Source organism: Oncorhynchus mykiss, chromosome 11 (assembly GCF_013265735.2).
Source record: "Oncorhynchus mykiss isolate Arlee chromosome 11, USDA_OmykA_1.1, whole genome shotgun sequence".
In the NCBI taxonomy this organism is placed as follows: Eukaryota; Metazoa; Chordata; class Actinopteri; order Salmoniformes; family Salmonidae; genus Oncorhynchus; species Oncorhynchus mykiss.
The window spans coordinates 65,165,927-65,189,691 of NC_048575.1; positions in this window are offsets into that span (position 1 = coordinate 65,165,927).

Consider the following 23,765-nt stretch of genomic DNA (forward strand, 5'->3'; position numbering starts at 1 on the left):
CTCTGACTTCAAGATGGCTGGAGTTGCTTCCCTGCTCAAGAAACAAACTCTCCCTAAGATGTCAAAAACTACAGACCGGTATCCCTTCTTTCTTTTCGTTCCTAAACAATTGAGCGTGCTGTCTCTGACCAACTCTCTTGTTATCTCTCTCAGAACAATCTTCCAGTCAGGCTTCAAGGCGGCTCACTTAACTGAGTCGCTCTTTGTGTCATGGAGTCCTCTCCGCTCTGCCAAAGCTGACTCTCTCGCCTCTGTTCTCATCCTCCTAGATTTAACTGCTGCCTTCGACACCGTGAACCATCAAAGCCTCTTCTGCACCTTCTCAGGTTGGGCGTCTCAGGCTTTGCACAGTCCTGGATTACATCCTACCTGGCAGGTCGCTCCTACCAGGTGGCGTGGAGAGAATCTGTGTCTGCACCACGTGCTTTCCCTTCTGGTGTCCCCCAGGGCTCGGATCTAGGCCCTCTCCTCTTTTCTCTTTACACAAAGTCACTCACATGGTCTCGTCTCATTGCTATGCAGATGACACTCATCTACTTTTTTGCATCTCCCTTCTGACACCCAGGTTGTGACACACATCTCAGAGTGCCTGACAGACATTTCACCCGCTCCTCCGCACACTCCACTGGCTTCCAGTTGAAGCATGTATCATCTTCAAGATCCTAGTGCTTGCCTATGCAGCAGCAAGGGGAAGTGCCCCTCCTTATCTTCAAACTATGCTCAAACCCTTCATCCCAACCCGATCACTCTGTTCCGCCACCTCTGGTCTCTTAGCCCTCCCACCCCCACGGGAGGGCACTCAGCCCAGTCAAAGCTCTTCTCTGTCCTGGCACCCCAATGATAGAACAAGATTTCCCCAAAAGTCAGGAGAGCGGTCCCTACCCATCTTCCAAAAATGTCTGAAACCCTACCGCTATGAAGAGTATCGTAAATAACGCTGATAAATAATTTGTTGAGGGAAAATGCACTTTAAGTGATTGTGATATGTTGTTGCCTCACCTAGCTATCTTAAGATGAATGAACTAATTGTAAATTGCATCTGCTAAATGACAAAAATATGGTGCATTATTATTATTGCTAGCATTCTCAATGGTCCAAAGCATGTAAGTCCTGACTAGTCACTGTATGTTTTTAACTATTAAGAGCATGAGACATTTGTTTGCCCAGCATTAAAAGGTGGCAATTGTAATGATCGGTGTGGCTCTGTTCTTCCAACGGCTGTACTAACTTGAGAATGTTATAAGCAGCAGTGCATTTGTGGTGTGAAATAGACAGATGACTCTAAATCTGACGATTAGTTGAGTAAACTCAGAGATGTCACTTCTGCCCAGAAGAGGGTTGAAATCCTGCAGGTTCGTGCTGTGAATGTGTCATACCTGAATGCATTCTCTCACACAACAAAAGATTAGTGGTTCACTTCCTAGCAGTTCTTTACGCTTCCAATAATCCAACACATACTGTGGTTGATTCAGAGGGGTTGGGTTAAATGTGGAAGACACATTTTGGTTGAATGCATTCAGTTGTGCAACTGACTAGGTATCCCCTTTCCCTTTATGTGGAAGTACTTCTGAGACATAAACAATACTACAAGAGTTTTGGAAGAGTTCAGAGAATTGTTACCATATATCATACCAGATTCTCAGGATAAGTAGGCTAATGTGAGTTGGGACTGTACTGTAACTGTAGATGACATATGAACCCAGGTTAGAGGATCCTTGTTTTCATTGAGGTGGTGTAGTATTCTAAACCATCCAAAGACATAAGGCATTGAGTAAACTTCCATATCTGAAGTAATTACTGTTCAGTGGAATGTCTCATGGCAGATACTTCAATGCATGATTGGCCTATCACTATTCAGACACCTGCTTGAGTGATTATAGCAAACCCATAGAATCCCTGGCCAATTTGTTTGCCGCTTGGTGAGGCTGTAAAGTTAACGACACTGGCAGAAAGTGTAACAGTGAGACTGTAATTTATCCCCCCCCCCCCCCTCTCTCTCTGTTAGGTCCTACCTGGAGGTGTGTAGTAGCGCGCATCGCTTGAGAAATCAGTCCTTGGCGGCCCTCCAAGCCTCTCATCAAACAAAGAATTAATGTACTGCCCTCTGGCCCTTTTTTCCCCCTCTATGCAAGCAGTATGAAAGTAATGTAGACAAGATAGATTACATGTCTCCTTATAATGTTAGTGTCTTGCCAACTGGTGTAAAACTATGGGGGGGAAAAGTCCTGATAATAAAAAGCTAAACATCATCCCCCTATAGGAACACAAACTTGTCTGGTGTAATGCCACTTCGGACTGAATATTATTTTATAGCGATGACGAATTGCAGGTATCTCTTGTGGCTTTGTGTGACCTTTCAGGGTGGCTTGCCAACTGGCTCCACGCAAGCTATGTTTGACTGATGGCTACAACCGACCATGCACAATCCTCACTGACCGCCAGTCATCAGCATGTCCCAGAGATGACAGTGTCCCTCCAGTGAGCATGGACTTACTATGAGCATGTCCATGCCCACTCAGCCTATCCAGCGAGCATGTTCCACCCCCTTACCATCAGTTGCGGGTATTCATGGTTGCCAAGGGAAGACAAAATTGAACCCCCCCCCCAAAAAAAATTATAAACACACAAAATGATTTATAGTTTGTCTCTCTGTGTTTCATAAATGTCCTGCAATGCACATCAGGCTGAATGTATCTCACCGAAGAAAGCATCTGAGCGAATGAAACAGCGCCCCTCTGTCTCAGTATGTGTAGCGTCTCTATCTGAAGCTGTCTGGTCAGAAAGAGTTTGACATTGTTAACGCCCGTAGCAAGAAAGCCATCGAGCATTTGGCCTCCCTTGATTGTTTGGGATAAAATAATAGCTAAACTGAATGAGCCCAGCTGTGAAACATCAAGGGAAGCCACTGTCAAGGGAAACCAGTTTGGATTTGGCTTTCAGACCAATTACATCACAAGCCAAACGTTATTATTGACAAAAAAAAAACTTTGTGTTGTTTTGTTGTCCTCCGGTGGCTAGCTAGCTAGCTAAAATCATCACATTCCTAAATTAGCCATGGATGGAGATAGGGATTTGGACTGGTTTTACTTAATTCTCCGTACTGGCCAATGATTATAACAGTGGTTCTGATCCAACCATAGTTCATACATTGTGCCCCTGGGCTGAGAGGATGGAAGTTCAGCATGTAACTAGGCGTAGTATGCTAATGTGAACTACCTGGCCTGGTGTATCATTGCCCATGAAAGAAAGTTAGGCCAGCGAGCAAGTATTTTAGCCAGGTAGCCTAGGACAACAAAAACCAAAAACGTGTACTATATGACAGTGTCATGGACTATCCTGGGCCGAAACGGAGCACCGGAGACCAAGCATGCTGAGCTGCCACAATCCGCCCTGGCTGGATGCCCACTCTCGCATGGCACTTGCGGGGGGCTGGCATATAGCGCTCCGGGCTATGAGCGTGCACTGGAGACACCGTGCGCTTTACCGCATAACACGGTGCCTGACCAGTACCACGCTGTTTCCGGTAAGCACGGGCATTTGGCTCAGGTCTATCGCCTGACTCCGCCAATCTCCCCGTGTGCCCCCCCAACATTTTTTTGGGGCTGCCTCTCATGCCTGCAGCGCTGCCTTGCCTCATATCGCCACCTCTCAGCTTAAGCTGCCTCCAGCTCCTTTTTCGGGCGGCAATATTTCCCAGCCTGTCTCCAGTGTCCCTTTCCGTCCAATATCTCCTCTGTAACGGGCGTCGTCGTCTGATGAGGAGGAATCGGACCAAAGTGTAGCGTGTTAAGTGTTCATGACTTTTATTTAACTGAACACTGAAACAAAAATAACAAAGTGAATAACAAAACCGAAACAGTCCTGTCAGGTGCAGAAAACACTAAACAGAAAACAACTACCCACAAAGCATAGGTGGGGAAAAGCTACATAAGAATGGTTCCCAATCAGAGACAACGATAGACAGCTGTCCCTGATTGAGAACCATACCCGGCCAAAACAAAGAAATACAAAACATAGAAAAAGGAACATAGAATGCCCACCCAAATCACACCCTGACCAAACCAAAATAGAGACATAAAAAGCTCTCTAAGGTCAGGGCGTGACAATTCTACCCTGCCTTTCTAAGGTCTTTGAAAGCCAAGTTAACAGATTACCGACCATTTCGAATCCCACCGTACCTTCTCAGCCATGCAAGCTGGTTTCAGAGCTAGCCATGGGTGCACCTCAGCCACGCTCAAGGTCCTAAATGATATCATAACCGCCATCGATTACAGACATTACTGTGCAGCCGTATTCATCATTGACTCTGTCAATCACAACATTCTTATTGGCAGACTCAACAGCCTTGGTTTATCAAATGATTGCCTCGCTTGGTTCACCAACGACTTATCCGATAGAGTTCAGTGTGTCAAATCGGAGGGCCTGTTGTCCGCACCTCTGGCAGTCTCTATGGGGGTGCCACAGGGTTCAATTCTCGGGCCGACGCTCTTCTCTGTATACATCAATGATGTAGCTCTCGCTGCTGATGATTCTCTGATCCGTCTCTATGCAGACAACACAATTCTGTATACATCTGGCCCTTCTTTGGACACTGTGTTAAAAACTTGTTATGGCAAGGAGTCCCCTAAAGGGAACACCCCCTCCCATTCAGCTGAATAGGTGGCGCGGGAAATTTAAAAAATATTCTTTAGAAATATTTAACTTTCACACATTAACAAGTCCAATACAGCAAACGAAAGATAAACATCTTGTTAATCTACCCATCGTGTCCAATTTTTAAAAATTTTTACAGCAAAAACACAACATATTAGATCACCACCAAATTCAAAAACACACACAGACATATTTCACAGCCAAGGATAGAGTCACAAAAGCAGAAATATAGATAAAATGAATCACTAACCTTTGATTATCTCCATCAGATGACACTCATAGGACATAATGTTATACATGTATTGTGTGTTTTGTTCGATAATGTGCATATATATATATATAAAAAATCTCAGTTTACATTGGCGCGTTACGTGCAGTAATGTTTTGATTCCAAAACATCCGGTGATTTTGCAGAAATACTCACAATAAACATTGATAAAAGATGCAAGTGTTATTCACAGAATTAAAGATAAACGTATCCTCTATGCAACCTCTGTGTCAGATTTCCCAAAAACTTTACGGAAAAAGAATAATCTGAGAACGGCGCTCAGAACCCCAAAAAATAGCCGCCATTTTGGCGTCAACAGAAGCTACAAAAAACACTATAAATATTCACGTACCTTTGAATATCTTCACCAGAAGGCAGTTCCAGGAATCCCAGTTCGACAATAAATGACTGATTTGTTCCATAAAGTTCCATAAAGCCCATCATTTAGCCACTTGTTGTTAGCTTGTTCAGCCCAGCATTCAATCCTCAAAATGCAAGAGCAATTCCTCCAGACAAAAACTCTAAAAGTTCCGTTACAGGTTGTAGAAACAAGTCAAATGATGTATGCAATCCATATTTAGGATGTTTTAAACATTAATCTGCAATTAGGTTCCAAACATGGAGAATTTCATTGCCTGAAGAAAAGCATAGGAACGGGAGGATACTATCTCGTGACCGCGCGCAATGAAACCGAGATTTTCTGCCAGACCACCCACTCAAAGAGCTATTATGAGCCCCTCCTTTACAGTAGAATCATACAACCAGAATCTAAAGACGGTGACATCTTGTGGAAGCCCTAGGAAGTGCATGCACATCCATATCTAAGCTAGACGTCAAATGGCACTGTTTTCAAAATCGAGGTCTCACTTCCTGTTTGGATTTCTTCTCAGGTTTTTGTCTGCCATATGAGCTCTGTTATACTCACAGACATAATTCAAACAGTTTTAGAAACTTCTGAGTGTTTTCTATCCACCAGTAATAATATGCATATATTCCCATCTGGGAAAGAGTAGGAGGCAGTTTACTCTGGGCACGCCTTTCATCCAAAAGTGAAAATGCTGCCCCCTACCTCAAGATGAGCTTCGCTGCCATACAACTCTTCTTCTTTGGCCTCCAACTGCTCTTAAATGCAAGTAAAACTAAATGCATACTCTTCAACCGTTCGCTGCCCGCAACTGCCCACCCGTCCAGCATCACTACTCTGGACGGTTCTGACTTAGAATATGTGGACAACTACAAATAGGGGACAACTACAAATACTACAAACATAGGTGTCTGGTTAGACTGTAAACTCTCCTTCCAGACTCACATTAAACATCTCCAATCCAAAATTAAATATAGAATTGGCTTCCGATTTCGCAACAATGCATCCTTCACTCATGCTTCCAAACATACCCTCATAAAACTGACCATCCTACCGATTCTCGACTTCGGCGATGTAATTTAGAAAATAGCCTCCAACACTCTACTCAACAAATTGGATGCAGTCTATCACAGTGCCATCCGTTTTGTCACCAAGGCCCCATATACTACCCACCACTGCGACCTGTACACTCTCGTTGGCTGGCCCTCGCTTCATACTCGTCGCCAAACCCACTGGCTCCAGATCATCTACAGGTCTCTGCTAGGTAAAGCCCCGCCCTATCTCAGCTCACTGGTCACCATAGCAGCACCCACCCGTAGCACGCACTCCAGCAGGTATATCTCACTGGTCACCCCCAAAGCCAATTCTTCCTTTGGCCATCTCTCCTTCCAGTTCTCTGCTGCCAATGACTAGAACGAACTGCAGAAGTCTCTGAAGCTGGAGACTCTTACCTCCCTCACTAGATTTAAGCACCAGCTGTCAGAGCAGCTCACAGATCACTGCACCTGTACATAGCTCATCTGTAAATAGCCCATCCAATCTACCTCATCCCCATACTGTATTAATTTATTTATCTTGCTCCTTTGCACCCCAGTATCTCTACTTGCACATTCATCTTCTGCACACCCTACCATTCCAGTGTTTAATTGCTATATTGTAATTACTTCGCCACCATGGCCTATTTATTGCCTTTACCTCTCTTATTAACTTTACCTACCTCATTTGCACATGCTGTATATAGATTTTTCTACTGTATTATTGATTGTATGTTTGTTTATTCCATGTGTAACTCTGTGTTGTTGTATGTGTCGAACTGCTTTGTTTTATCTTGGCCAGGTCGCAGTTGCAAATGAGAACTTGTTCTCAACTTGCCTACCTGGTTAAACAACAGTGAAATAAAAAAAATAAAAAAATATTTGTGTCTCGGTGGAATTACAGTTTGGAAACCTTTATACACACTGATCAAGGACACAATTTCAGGGAACTCCACTTAGCATAAACTGATTCAAGAAGAACTCTTCATACAAACATAGGAGCTGCTGAAGCATAGCTGCGGGAAGAAGGGGTGCTGACCGTGCTGCAGCACCCCTTGATAAATCAAAATGTTAAACAATATATAACATATATACACACAGTTGAAGTCGGAAGTTTACATGCACCTTAGCCAAATACATTTCAACTCAGTTTTTCACAATTCCTGACATTTAATCCCAGTGAATATTCCCTGTCTTGGGTCAGTTAGGGTCAACACTTTATTTTAAGAATGTGAAATGTCAGAATAATAGTAAAGAGAATGATTTATTTCAGCGTTTATTTCTTTCATCACATTCCCAGTGGGTCAGAAGTTTACATACACTCAATTAGTATTTGGTAGCATTGCCTTCAAATTGTTTAACTTGGGTCAAACGTTTCGGGTAGCCTCCCACAAGCTTCCCACAATAAATTGGGTGAATTTTGGCCCATTCCCACTGACAGAGCTAGTGTAACTGAGTCAGGCTTGTAGGCCTCCTTGCTCGCACATGCTTTTTCAGTTCTGCCCACACATTTTCTATAGGATTGAGGTCAGGGCTTTGTGTTGGCCACTCCAATACCTTGACTTTGTTGTCCTTGGGCCATTTTGCCACAACTTTGGAAGTCTGCTTGGGGTCATTGTCCATTTGGAAGACTCATTTGCGACCAAGCTTTAACTTCCTGACTGATGTCTTGAGATGTTGCTTCAATCTATCCACATCATTCTCCTTCCTCATGCTGCCATCTATTTTGTGAAGTGCACCAGTCACTCCTGCAGCAAAGCACCTCCACAACATGATGCTCCCACCCCCGTGCTTCACGGTTGGGATGGTGTTCTTCGGCTTGCAAGCCTCCCCCTTTTCCCTCCAAACATAACAATGGTCATTATGACCAAACAGTTCTATTTTTGTTTCATCAGACCAGAGGATATTTCTCCAAAAAGTACAATCTTTGTCCCCATGTGCAGTTGCAAACCGTAGTCTGGCTTTTTTATGGTGGTTTTGGAGCAGTGGCTTCTTCCTTGCTGAGCGGCCTTTCAGGTTATATCGATATAGGACTTGTTTAACTGTGGATATAGATACTTTTGTACCTGTTTCCTCCAGCATCTTCACAAGGTCCTTTGCTGTTGTTCTGGGATTGATTTGCACTAAAGTACGTTCATCTCCAGGAGACAGAATCCATGTCCTTCCTGAGCGGTATGACGGCTGCCCGGTCCCATGGTGTTTATATTTGCGTACTATTGTTTGTACAGATGAACGTGGTACCTTCAAACATTTGGAAATTGCTCCCAAGGATGAACCATACTTGTGAAGGACTGCACTTTTTGTCTGAGGTCTTGACTGATTTCTTTTGATTTTCCCATGATGTCAAGCAAAGAGGCACTGAGTTTGAAGGTAGGCCTTGAAACACATCCACAGGTACACCTCCAAATGATTCAAATGTCAATTAGTCTATCAGAAGCTTCTGAAGCCATGACATAATTTTCTGGAATTTTCCAAGCTGCTTAAAGGCACAGTTAACTTTGTGTATAAACTTCTGACCCACTGGAATTGTGACACAGTGATTTATAAGGGAAATATTCTGCCTATTGTCACGACTTCTCCAAGGTTGGTCCCTCTCATTGTTCGGGCGGTGTTCGGAGGTCGACGTCACCGGTCTTTTAGCCATCGCTGATCCACCTTTCATTTTCCATTTGTTTTGTCTTGTTTTACCGCACACCTGGTTTGCATTCCCTCATTACTCGTCTTGCATATAACCCTCTGTTTACCCCCATGTCTGTGTGTGGAATTGTTATGTGTAAATGTGTGTGTACTCCAGGTGTCAGAACTCCCCAAGGAGATGTGGATGTGGAGTCAGGCACAGAAGAAACAAGTATCCGAAGGAAAAAGGCGTTTTATTAAACCAGCTCAAAAATAACAGGACACCGGACTACACCAGTAGCCATGAAATCCCACTCAGACACAGTCCAGGGAAAAAACACCTGTTAAACATGAACTAGCGAAAACGCAACCCAAACCAACTGACAGTCAAACGAAAACAATCCATCACAAAAACCCAAAGGAAATGTCGAGATAAATATCCCCCCTGATTCACCAAAATGAAACCAGGTGAAACACAAAACAGACATAACCAAAAGAAAAGGATAAAGGATCGGTGGCAGCTAGTAGACCGGCGACAACGACCGCCGAGCGCCGCACGAACAGGAAGAGGTACCTTCGGTGGAAGTCATGACACCAGGCTGGTTTGCGCAGGGTTATTGTAACCTGTGTGTGTTTAGTTTTCTGAGTACCGTGTTTTTGTTCGCCTCAATAAAGAGCTCTGTTTAATACCCATCTTTGCTCTACTGCGCCCGACTTCCCTGCAGCCAGTTATGCACTCCTTTACACCTATAAACAATTGTTGGAAAAATGACTTGTGCAATGCACAAAGTAGATGTCCTAACCGACTTGCCAAAACTATAGTTTGTTAACAAGAAATTTGTGGAGTGGTTGAAAAACGAGTTTTAATGATTCCAACCCAAGTGTATGTGAACTTCTGACTTCAACTGTATGTGTATATATATACACACACTACTGTTTAAAAGTTTGAGGTAACTTAGAAATGTCCTTGTTTTTGAAAGAAAAGCAATTTTTTGGTCCATTAAAATAACATTAAATTGATCATAAATACAGTGTAGAGATGTTTTATGTTGTAAATGACAATTGTAGCTGGAAACTGCTTTTTTTTAATGGAATACCTACGTACGCGTACAGAGGCCCATTTTCAGCAACCATCACTCCTGTGTTCCAATGACACGTTGTGTTAGCTAATCCAAGTTTATCGTTTTAAAAGGCTAATTAATCATTAGAAAACCCTTTTGCGATTATGTTAGCACAGCTGAAATCTGTTGTAAAGAAGCAATTAAACTGGCCTTCTTTAGACTAGTTCAGTATCTGGAGCATCAGCATTTGTTGGTTCGATTACAGGCTCAAAATGGCCAGAAACAAATAACTTTCTTCTGAAACTCGTCAGTCTATTCTTGTTCTGAGAAATGAAGACTATTACATGCGATAAATTGTCAATAAACTGAAGATCTCGTACAACGCTGTGTACTACTCCCTTTACAGAACAGCGCAAACTGGCTCTAACCAGAATAAAATGAAGATTGGTAGGCCCCGGTGCACAACTGAGCAAGAAGACAAGTACATTAGAGTGTCTCGTTTGAGAAACAGACGCCTCACATGTCCTGAGGTTTGTTTTAATGGTATATTCGTCCGCTGTAGTGTATGTGGTAGTGAAAGGGTTTTCTGATGATCAATTTGCCTTTTAAAATTATAAACTTGGATTAGCTAACACAACATGCCATTGGAACAAAGAAGTGATGGTTGCTGATAATGGGCCTCTGTACGCCTGTGTAGATATTCCATAAAAAATCTGCTGTTTCCAGATACAATAGTAATTTACAACATTAACAATGTCTATACTGTAATTGCTTTTCTTTCAAAAACAAGGACATTTGTAAGTGACCCCAAACTTTGGAACGGTAGTGTATATTATTGTTTTTTCCTAATAAAATGTGTGAACTAGGCCTTTATTACTCCTGTACTAGCTGAGAAAAATACTCCTCAGCTCCCCCAACCCAAAACATCTTCCCGCGGCCATGTGCTGAAGTGATAACACTTCTCATCATTTGACTTTAATGTCTCTGATTTGGAACAAACCACAGATCCCTTTATTTTACCCTGTTCTGACTTGCCATTCTAAATAATTTACAAAGAGCATATGGATGTGTAATCAGACCTGGGTGAAAATAGTAGACCTGTTTTCTTCCTAATATTTTAGCTGCACTTGATTGAGCTTGCCTGATGCAATGGTACCAATGGAATAATCCCCCCCCCCATTTTGACACACCTGGCAGGCTCAATCAAACACTCTCTAACTATTTGAAAGGAAACAAATACTATTTGAAGCCAGGTCTAATGTAACTGTGTAGTCCACAGCAGGGCTCACTAGCATAGGGATCTCCTCGCACTGTTTTGTTTTTTGAGAAGCGCCTCACTAAGAATGACACTTGAGAGACGTCTCGAAGCCAGCTGTGAGTAATGGGTACAGCAGAGATGTTCAATCTGCTGCTCTTGCTAATTGCCTGTAGGGCTTCCTAGTTTCTTCTCGACGCTGCCATGGAGAGACCGCTGCATTTATCTTGATTTTGATAAAGCATATAATTACCTTCTTGCCTTATGTCTGCGTTATCTGTGTAGGACTACTCATACTGCTACAAGATAAATGCTGTCATTACATTTCAAATGGATTTTGATGTAATTCAATTGATGTCGCCAACTTAATTGAGTTTGCTGTACACTGTTGTGTTTTGGCATATCGTTTAGTTTGAGAGAATTAGTCTCTGAGGACTGGATTCATAGTGGTATGTTCCTTTTTAAACATTTGACCAAGAAAACTGTATTAGTTCTGGACTAGGCAGTTAGTTCCTCTGCAGGTAGAGAGAGATTTCAGAGAAACGCATTCTTAATTCTGCACAGGCAGACCTCTGTCTCCATCCCATTACAAATACCTCTTTCGCTACGCACTCTGAGAGTCTCTCGTCCCTGCCAGCGCCTGCTGTGAGGGGTGTGAGCTAAACCAACAACTGTCTGCATGATGAAAGGGTGAGCAGTGGGGGTCTCACAATGAACCCTGGGTCAACCAACTGCCAAGATGACTATATCCTCGCTTCCCCTTTCACTACCACATACACTACAGAACAGTAATATATATTTCACTACCACATACACTACAGAACAGTAATATATATTTCACTACCACATACACTACAGAACAGTAATATATATTTCACTACCACATACACTACAGAACAGTAATATATATTTCACTACCACATACACTACAGTACAGTAACATATTTCACTACCACATGCACTACAGTACAGTACAGTACAGTAATATACCTTTCACTACAACATACACTACAGAACAGTAATATATATTTCACTACCACATGCACTACAGAACAGTAATATATATTTCACTACCACATACATTACAGTACAGTTGAGTACAGTAAAATGCCTTTTACTACCACATGCACTACAGTACAGTACAGTACGGTAATATACCTTTCACTACCACATAGAACAGTACAGTAATATACCTTTCACTACAACATACAGTACAGTAGAGGAATAAAAATGTCACTACCACATACACTACAGTACAGTACAGTAATCTACATTTCAATAACGCATACACTACAGTAATATACCTTTATTACCACATACGCCACAGTACAGTAATATACCTTTCACTACCACATACAGTACAATAGAGGAATATGCATTTCACAAACACACACTACTGTACAGTACAGAAATATACCTTTCATTAACACATATACTACAGTAGAGCACAGCAATATACCTTTCATTATCACATACACTACAGTAGAGTACAGTAATAAACCTTTCACTACCACATAAACTACAGTACAGTACAATAATATACTTTTCACTACCACATACACCACAGTACAGTAGCATACCTTTCACGACCACATACACTACAGTACAGTAATGTACTTTCATTACCAAATACATTACAGTACAGTAATATACCTTAAATTACCAAATACACTACAGTACAGTAAAATACCTTTACTACCACATACACGACAGTACAGCAATATACCTTTCACTACCACATACACTACTGTATAGTACAGTAACATACCTTTCACTAAAACATACACCACAGTACAGGACATTAATATACCTTTCACTACCACATGCACTACAGTACAGTAATATACCTTTCACTAACACATATAGTATAGTACAGTACAGCAACATACATTTCACTACCACATACACTACAGTACAGTAATATGCCTTTCAATACCAGAGTGTAATATACCTTTGACTACCACATACAGTTTAGTACAGTAATAATCATTTCACTACCACATACAGTACAGTACAGTAATACACCTTTCACTACCACACACACTACACTATAATAATATACCTTTCTCGACCACATCCACTACCGTAGAGGAATATACCTTTCACTACCACATACACTGCAGTACAGTACAGTACAGTAAAATACAGATCAATAACACATACACTACAGTACAGTAATATGCCTTTCACTACCACATACACTACAGCACAGTACAGAAATATACCTTTCACTAACGCATACACCACAGTAAGGTACAGTTATATACCTTTCACTACCACATACAGTACAGTACAGTTCCGTGTTGTGTCTTTACTATCATTAACTGAAGACTTATAGTTTTTTATCAAAGATTCTCTGTGATTAGTTATTATGCGATTAGACTGATTAATCATGGAACCGTAATTACTAGGAAGTCGGGGCACCAAGGAAAAATATTCAGATTTGAAAGTTATCTTTTCCTAAGATAGTCTCATTCCAAACGTCATAAATTGTTGGTTATCTGCACGAACCCAGTCTTCACTATGAGTCATCCATACATCAATTGTCTTAAATCATTTATTTATTACTAAGTAATTAAGTAATTCACAGAAATGCATAAACAAACAAACAAACAAGGTAAATGTGGTTACAAGAAATTATAAGAGAATGTGGGCTAAACCGGCATGGTGGCTTGTTAGACAAAAGGGGAAGTGGGGGTCGATGAAGAAGTCACTACAAAGTGATAATTATAACAATTGAAATGCTAATCCTTTGCACATGAACGCTCACTCATTCGGGAACAATTGCAATCAATATATCTTGATCGCTGGTGAAAAGTTAATTTATTTTGTAGAATTGTCCGTCTCTCTCCCTCTCTCTCTCTGTCGTGGTTATAGTGGGTAGTTCAGAGTGACATTCGTTATAGAATGGATGTTTCGGCGGTTGTCGTTCTTCGCATTCAATGATACCGAATTCCTAGCTGCAGACTAGTAATTAATATCAAAGACTTGTTCTTATTCTGTTGGTATCTATAGTCTAAGAGTTTAACCACGTGGTATGGTTAAAAGATTCAGCAATGGTCTACAACCTTTGTACTCCCGTGATTGAGAGAAACATGGTCTGCAAACCTTTAGCCATCTTGTAATTGAGGTAAGCTCGGTCTGCTGATCGAAAACCTGAGTGGGGGTTTTATTCGGAAGGGCCTGACCCTAACTGGGCTCAGGGGCGGTCCTCTGACTTAGTTCAAATCAAAAGGGAATTGTATTTTTCTTCATTAAACAGTCCACAATCATATTACACAATTATACAAACAGTATCATATTCACTCATTCATCTAATACAACAATTAGATGTAAACCTCATATCTGAGGCTATTATATAAACAGTGTTATGGTAATGTGGCCGCACCGTCTCCCATGAGCTTCACCAAGTTGTGACAAACGGACCAGTTCGTATATTCGGTGGTAGTCGTGACAACACTACAGTACAGCACAGTAACATACCTTTCACTACGACAAACACTACAGTACAGTAATATACCTTTCACTACCACACACACTACAGTACAGTAATATACCTTTCACTACCACATACAGTACAGTAATATGCCTTTCACTACCACATACAGTACAGTAATATGCCTTTCACTACAACATACACTACAGTACAGTAATATACCTTTCACAACCACATACACTACAGTACAATAACATGCATTTCACTACCACATACACTACAGTACAGTAATATACCTTTCACTACCACATACAGTACAGTAATATGCCTTTCACTACAACATACACTACAGTACAGTAATATACCTTTCACTACCACATACAGTACAGTAATATGCCTTTCACTACAACATACACTACAGTACAGTAATATACCTTTCACTACAACATACACTACAGTACAGTAATATACCTTTCACAACCACATACACTACAGTTCAATGATATGCCTTTCACTACCACATACGTTACACTACAGTACAATAATATTCCTTTCACTACCACATACACTACAGTACAGTAATATACCTTTCACTACCACATACACTACAGTACAGTAATATACCTTTCACTACCACATACGTTACACTACAGTACAGTAATATTCCTTTCACTACCACATACACTACAGTACAGTAATAAACCTTTCACTACAACATACACTACAGTACAGTAATATACCTTTTACAACCACATACACTACAGTTCAATGATATGCCTTTCACTACCACATACGTTACACTACAGTACAATAATATTCCTTTCACTACCACATACACTACAGTACAGTAATATACCTTTCACTACAACATACACTACAGTACAGTAATATGCCTTTCACTACAACATACACTACAGTACAGTAATATACCTTTCACTACAACATACACTACAGTACAGTAATATGCCTTTCACTACAACATACACTACAGTACAGTAACATACCTTTCACTACAACATACACTACAGTACAGTAATATGCCTTTCACTACAACATACACAACAGTACAGGAATATACCTTTCACTACCACATACACTACAGTACAGTAATATACCTTTCACGACCAAACACACTACAGTACAGTACAATAGCTTTCTTTACCACATACACTACAGTACAATAATATACATTTGTGCTACCACCTACACTACAGTAATATACAGTGCCTTTGGAAAGTATTCAGACGCCTTGATTTTTGTTTTGTTACATTACAGTTTTTTTTCAAATTTATGATTTTTTTTTTTTCAGTCTTCAATCTACAAAGCACAATGTTTCTCCCTGACACAATTTTCTTCTGTTTCAGATTATTATTTTTTTGGAAAGTATTCAGACGCCTTGATTTTTGTTTTGTTACATTACAGTTTTTTTTCAAATTTATGATTTTTTTTTTTTCAGTCTTCAATCTACAAAGGACAATGTTTCTCCCTGACACAATTTTCTTTTGTTTCAGATTATTTTTAATGACAACGCAAAAGCAGGTTTTTAGAAATGTTTGCTAATTTATAAAATACATAAAAAGTGTCACATTTAGATTACTATTCAGACCCTTTACTCAGTACTTTGTTGAAGTGGCTTTGGCAGCGAATAGAGCCTCGAGTCCTCTTGGGTATGATGCTACAAGCGTGCCACACCGCTATTTGGGAAGTTTCTCCCATTCCTCTCTGCAGATCCTCTCAAATTCTGTCAGGTTGGATTAGGAGTGTTGCTGCACAGCTATTTTCACGTCTCTCCAGTGTTCGATCGGTTTCAAGTACTGGGCTCGGGCTGGGCCACTGAAGGATATTCAGAGACTTGTCCCGAAGCCACTCCTGTGTTGTCTTGGTTGTGTGCTTAGGGTTGTTGTCCTGTTGGAAGTTGAGCCATTGCCTCAGTTTGAGGCCCTGAGCGCTCTAGAGCAGGTTTTCATCAAGGATACTTCTGTACTTTGCTCTGTTCCTCTTTGCCTCGACCCTGACTACTCTCCCAGCTTCTGCTGCTGAAAAACATCATCACAGCACGATGCTGCCACCACCATGCTTCCCCATAGGGATGGTGCCAGGTTTCCTCCTGACGTGACGCTTGGCATTCAGAGAATCTTGTTTATCATGGTCTGAGAGTCTTTTAGGTGCCTTTTGGCAAACTCCAAGCGGGCAGTCATATGCCTTTTATTGAGGAGTGGCATCCGTCTGGCCACTCTACCATAAAAACCTGATTGGTGAAGTGCTGCAGAGAGGGTTATCCTTCTGGAAGGTTCTCCCATCTCCACAGAGGAACTCTAGAGCTCTGTCAGAGTGACCATTGGGTTCTTGGTCACCTCCCTGACCAAGGCCCTTCTCCCCCGATTGCTCAGTTTGGCCGGGCGGTCAGCTCTATGAAGAGTTTTGGTGGTTCCAAACTTCTTCCATTTAAACATGGAGGGCACTGTGTTCTTGGGGACCTTCAATGTTGCAGATCGGTGTCTCAAAACAATTCTGTCTCAGAGCTCTATGGACAATTCCTTCACTCATGGCTTGTTTTTTTTCTGTGACATGCACTGTCAACTGTGGGACCTTTTATAGACAGTTGTGTACCTTTCCAAATTATGTCCAATCAATTGAATTTACCACAGGTGGACTCCAATCATGTTGTAGAAACAGCTCAAGGATGATCAATGGAAAAAGGATGCACCTGAGACTCATAGAAAAGGGTCTGAATACTTATGTAAATATACATTTGTATTTTTTTTTTCTTAAAATACACTACAGTACAGTAATATACCTTTCACTACCACATACACTACAGTACAGTAATATACCTTTCACTAAAACATACACTACAGTACAGTAATATACCTTTCACTACCACATACACTACTGTACAGTAATATACCTTTCACTACCACACACACTACAGTACAGTAATATACCTTTCACTACCACATACACTACAGTACAGTAATATACCTTTCACTACCACATACACTACTGTACAGTAATATACCTTTCACTAAAACATACACTACAGTACAGTAATATACCTTTCACTACCACATACACTACAGTACAGTAATATACCTTTCACTACCACATACACTACAGTACAGTAATATACCTTTCACTAAAACATACACTACAGTACAGTAATATACCTTTCACTACAACATACACTACAGTACAGTAATATACCTTTCACTACCACATACACTACTGTACAGTAATATACCTTTCACTACCACACACACTACAGTACAGTAATATACCTTTCACTACCACATACACTACAGTACAGTAATATACCTTTCACTACAACATACACTACAGTACAGTAATATACCTTTCACAACCACATACACTACTGTACAGTAATATACCTTTCACTACCACACACACTACAGGACAGTACAGTCATATTCACCTTACAATGACTCCCAACTGGGATATCCTTATTGGGATTGTGGTTAGGGCATTCGTCTTTGGGTCAGGTGATCCAAGTTTGTGGCCCGCAGGAGACCTCATGCTCCTCCCTCAGTTTATTACACTGGTGTCAAAAGTGGGATAGTGCTTGTTGGCCGTTGAGACCACGTGTTTGTAGGTATTTGCTGTACTTATGTAGGCAGGCCTATTATTCACTTAGTGAGAGTTGTATTTACCAAGGTTCCACTCCAGGCATGTTTAAACTCCTATTCATAAAACGCTATACTCCCATGAACCAGCAAGTTCTGTGCTCCTCCTTCCTCCCAGATGTAAGACGTGTCCTTGACTCCTCTTTTAGTGTAAATCTTGTTTGTCTAGTTTTTGATTGACATTTTGAAAGAGGGTAGACGAATATGTACCCAAGCGTCTTCGCTGTCAGTTCCTCTGTGACACATTGCTGACCCAGAAACGCCACTGTCAACTGTGGAATAATGGGTGGGGTTTTTGGAGATGGAAGTGGTTTTGTCTCTTCAGCTTTGTAAGAGAGTAGCAAAAGCATTCTCACCCTTGTCAACTTCCACCGTAAACTTCAGCTCCAAGCACCTCTGTTGTAATATGAACACTCATTGTGACTGTAGGGATATATTTTAGACTGTTCTGCTGCCGTGGTGGAGAATCTGTTTTTTGACAGGTTTCCATTTCAAGCTGGATGACTTCCTGAAGATAAGACAGTGTTTATGCAATGCTTCATTAGATAAATAAATCGTGAAAAAAATGGGAATCCAGTAAACGCATAGAGGGCTGAAGTGTCTGTCAGAGATGTTAAAGTGTCTCAGTTTGCCCCCTCTCAGAGATGTTTAAGTGTCTCAGTTTGCCCCCTCTCAGAGATGTTAAAGTGTCTCAGTTTGCCCCCTCTCAGAGATGTTTAAGTGTCTCAGTTTGCCCCCTCTCAGAGATGTTAAAGTGTCTCAGTTTGCCCCCTCTCAGAGATGTTAAAGTGTCTCAGTTTGCCCCCTCTCAGAGATGTTAAAGTGTCTCAGTTTGCCCCCTCTCAGAGATGTTAAAGTGTCTCAGTTTGCCCCCTCTCAGAGATGTTAAAGTGTCTCAGTTTGCCCCCTTTCAGAGATGTTAAAGTGTCTCAGTTTGCCCCTTCTCAGAGATGTTTAAGTGTCTCAGTTTGCCCCTTCTCAGAGATGTTAAAGTGTCTCAGTTTGCCCCCTCTCAGAGATGTTTAAGTGTCTCAGTTTGCCCCTTCTCAGAGATGTTAAAGCTAGCTGGAATCCACTGGTGTTGCATTGCAACTAGGTGGTCTTGACTTTATTCCTACAGGTATATAGTGTGCTACTTTTGACCACGGCCCTGTCACCCCTGTCGCCCCTGTCGCCCCTGTCACCCCTGTCGCCCCTGTCGCCCCTGTCGCCCCTGTCACCCCTGTCGCCCCTGTCGCCCCTGTCACCTCTGTCGCCCCTGTCGGTCCTGGCCAAAAGTAGTGGACTATATATGGAATAGGGTGCCAGTTGAGACTAACTGTGGTGGTGAAATGAGACACATTGTTCTTGGGACTGGAAGTAAAAGTGTTATTTTCCCCCTCTTGATGCCTGTAGCAGCTGTCTCAATGTGAAACACACAGTACAGTTGATTTGTTAAGCAGGAAACATTAGGGGGGGAAAGTGTGTTTGTACAGGTATATGATTATTGTAGAAGTGTTGGCGTTGGGGGGAAGTACAGGGAAAGTCAAAACACTGAGCATGTGTCCAGCTGCTTCCTGGTAACATCCACCACTGACCACACCTGGGTTCAAATACTATTTGATATCATGTCAAAATACTTTAGCAGTGCTTGATTGACTGCCTGGCACAATGGAACCGCTAGAATAGTAGCAAAAGTACACACCTTGCCCAACTGGCAGCCTAGGCAGGCTAGAGCAAACACTCAAAATATTCCAAATATTTGTTGTGTTTGAACCCTGGTCTTCCATTGACTGACTGTTCAAGAAGTGCTGTGGAGGTTCTATTTAGAGCTGTTAGTTTGTGGGGACAATGGGATTGGGTAATGAAATACTCTGTTGACAGAGGATGAGTCAGAGTGTGACCTTCTGTGAATACAAAGCTCACAGACAGTGTGTTCTGTCTTGTCACACACACACACACACACACACACACACACACACACACACACACACACACACACACACACACACACACACACGAGGCACGCTATTGAAAAAACATACACATTTGAATATTCCGTTTTTTTGGGGTGAATGTCACTCAGAACTTTTCTCATCCCAAACGCTTAATCTCAGTAAAGGTTTGATTTGAGTATATTTCGGAGTAAAATGGAGGGAACCTGCTACTAGGGGAGAGCAGCTGAGTTAGGTCAGTGATTCCCAGATCATATTACACTCCACCACTCCAATACAGTAGTCATTTCCAGAGTGAGTTCGACCCAAAACAGCAGGAGACAAAGAAAACAGCCATGAATGACATTCCTCTGGCTGCTGTCACTCCATTGTCTGCAGTGCTTTGGCAAACATGGAAACACACCTAACAGGATGGCTTATTCCTCTATCATTGTGTTAAGTTTGGAAAATGTTAGATTTTCTTCATTTCAAGCTGAGAGGAAATATGTTGAGAAACAGTACGTGTAGCTGTGGGCTTTGATGTGTGGTGCGATGAGAAATCCCATTGGAGCTAAGTACTTTGCCAAATAAAATACATTACTGATAACTGACTGGAGTTCCCCTGAGTTCCCTGAGCTGTTCAGACGGGAGGATATGGCATTTTATAAAATATCAGCAGAAAGCCATTGATATTATAATCCTCGAAGCTGAACAACAGAGATTGCATTAACTTTGAAATATCACACAGTGATATTTTCCAACATGGCACTTTTGGCTGAACACGTTCTGCTTTCATGGCAAGAGGACTAGATACAGTTGTACCATTCAGAACATTTGGTAGCATAAATCACCAGTGAAGGTGAGTGACAGCTCCTCCTGCAAAGGCCTATAATTAATCAGAGCCTCTGACTATTTACCCAACCCCTGCTATGCTACTGACAGCATGATGGATTGTAGAAGTTGCTCAGGCTAACAGGGACGGTTTGTCAGTCTTAAAAGCTCTGGCATGGTGCTGTTATTTGGAATGCATAGAACTGTCCTGGCAATACAGCCGAGGTAATTAATGATAATCACCCAAAAATGGCAGTTTGTCATATGGTTGGTGAAGTATGAGCCTTAAATGTGGGGATCATTGCTGTCATTTGCGAGTAAAGGGTAAATTAATTTTAAGTACAGCAGTACAGCTTACAGGCCTACTTTGGTTTATACAGCTGCACCATCGAGAGCATCCATGCATATTATCCATGCATAGTCATTTTACCCCTACCAGCATGTACAAATGACCTTGACTAACCTGTACTCCTGCATACTGACTTGGTACCGGTGCCTCTTGTATATAGCCTCGTTATTGTTATTTTATTGTGTTACCTTTAATTTTATTTTTTACTTTCTTTATTTAGAAAATATTTTATATTTCTTGAACTGCATTGTTGGTTAAGGGCTTGTAAGTACTGTCATTTCACGGTAATAACTGTTGTATTTGGCACATGTGACAAATAACATTTGATTTGAAACACGCAAGCTGTAAGGAATCAAAGCCTACACACACCGAATTGAGAAATCACCTCCACCCACCCCCCACCCCCCTCTCCTTCTTGTTTTAAAGGTGAAAACAAGGAGGAGAATAAAAAAACAAAAACAATAAAAATATTTTTTGATACCGCAGTGTGTTTCCTGTTCACCTTTATTTACATTTCCTGTGATTTACAACCTCACATTAGAGGTGGGTATTCTGGGCTCAGGCTGGCAGAGAGAAAGAGGGAGGGACGTGCCAGATCCAAAGATCCACCTTGCATCCCAAATGGCACCCTATTCCCTATATAGTTCATTACGTTTGGCCAGAGCCCTGGTTAAAAGTAGAGCAACGCATTGGGAATAGGATGCCATTTGGGATGCAGCCCCAGAGAGCTGTGCTGTGGTCCCCTGCCAAAGCTAACAAGGACTGTGGCTCTGCTGAGCTATCACACCATCTATCTGTGACTCATGCTTCTAGAGAGCTGCCAGGCCAGTGGTAGACTGCCAGCTAGCCCAGCCTTTACCTGACAGATAATGGGACGACCGACCGACAGTCACAGGAATCCTCTTACCGGCAGACAACTCATGCATAGGAGGACTACTGAATGACTGCATATAGATAAATAAATCACAGGGAGGAACTGACTCAGAAGTGATAATGTGCTATAAGCCACATGTGAATAGATGTTTTTAGTGTTTATTTCCAATGTTAGGATCACTTGACTGCACCCACAGCATGGTGATGTAGTCCTAATGTTGAATGTGAACTGATTGGCTAACAGTGTAATTAAGTGTTCTAGAGGACCAGTAGTAGAGAGGCTGGCTGAACAGCTCGCTGTGTTAATCATAAATAGATCCAGGTGGTTTGTTTTATTGTCCTCTCCTCCACCCCTCCATTTTCCATTCAATATAACTGCCCACTCATGACCTGCAAAGCTGGCTGGGAGAGATGAACTTGGTTGTTCAGACACAAGCACTTATGTTCAGACAATTAGCATTAAGTGTAACTGACCGTTCATGTATAGGAACTTTTTCCACCATGCAAGTTCAGTAAGCCTCTACACGCCTGCTTAGCTGGTCCAACAGTATCGTCATTGCAATACTACCTACCGTACGTAATAAGTTAACCACCCCTCATCCAGATCCTCCAAACCACCCTCCTCTCCCTCCTCTCCCTCCCCGGAGAGTGATGATGCCCAACATGAAGGCTGTGGTCTGTGGACTCTGTATGACAGTACACATGCTGCTGCTGCAAGGTCCTCTTTGTTCTCTTCTACTCCTCTCCAATCCTTCACACCATTGACTATCAATGGGTCAGCGGGTGATCTCACAGCGGGTGATCTCACTGTGAAACCACAGGGTTTATAAATGGACATGTGAGCCGAGGAGACTTATCTGGGACGACCAGGGTCGCCATGGGAACGTACGGCTGGGAGATAAACCACGTCTGAACATTCTGAGAATGATCAAGGATACTGGTGTAGATAATTCATTATTTCAATTTTTTCCACGACTGGAAAGAGCTAAGCCGCAGCTGACCAATATTCATAATAAATACCTCATGCTTTGACAATATATTGAGTGGACTTTCTGACTGCCTGGGCTTAGGGTAGCACTCTAGGCCCCTTATTGCCCCATAGGTTTTACATTACACTGAAGATTGGATAAGTCCCACACACACTGTCTAATTTTCCCTCTCAAGCATTCTCTAGCTCACTGTGTTAAGATACATATAGTGCTTTCAGAAAGTATTCACACCCCTTTAGTGATTCCACATTTTGTTGTGTTACAGCATGTATTCAGGTACTTGTACTGTAGTAACGCCTCTTGCACTTAGAGGCAGTGCCTTAGACCGCTGCACTACTCAGGAGCCCAACACTTTTGGCAGCAATTACAGCTGTGAGTCTTTCTAGGTAAGTCTCTAAGAGCTTTCCACACCTGGATTGTGCAACATTTGCTCATTATTCTTTTCAATAGATTTTCACGTACATTTAAGTTAAAACTGTAAC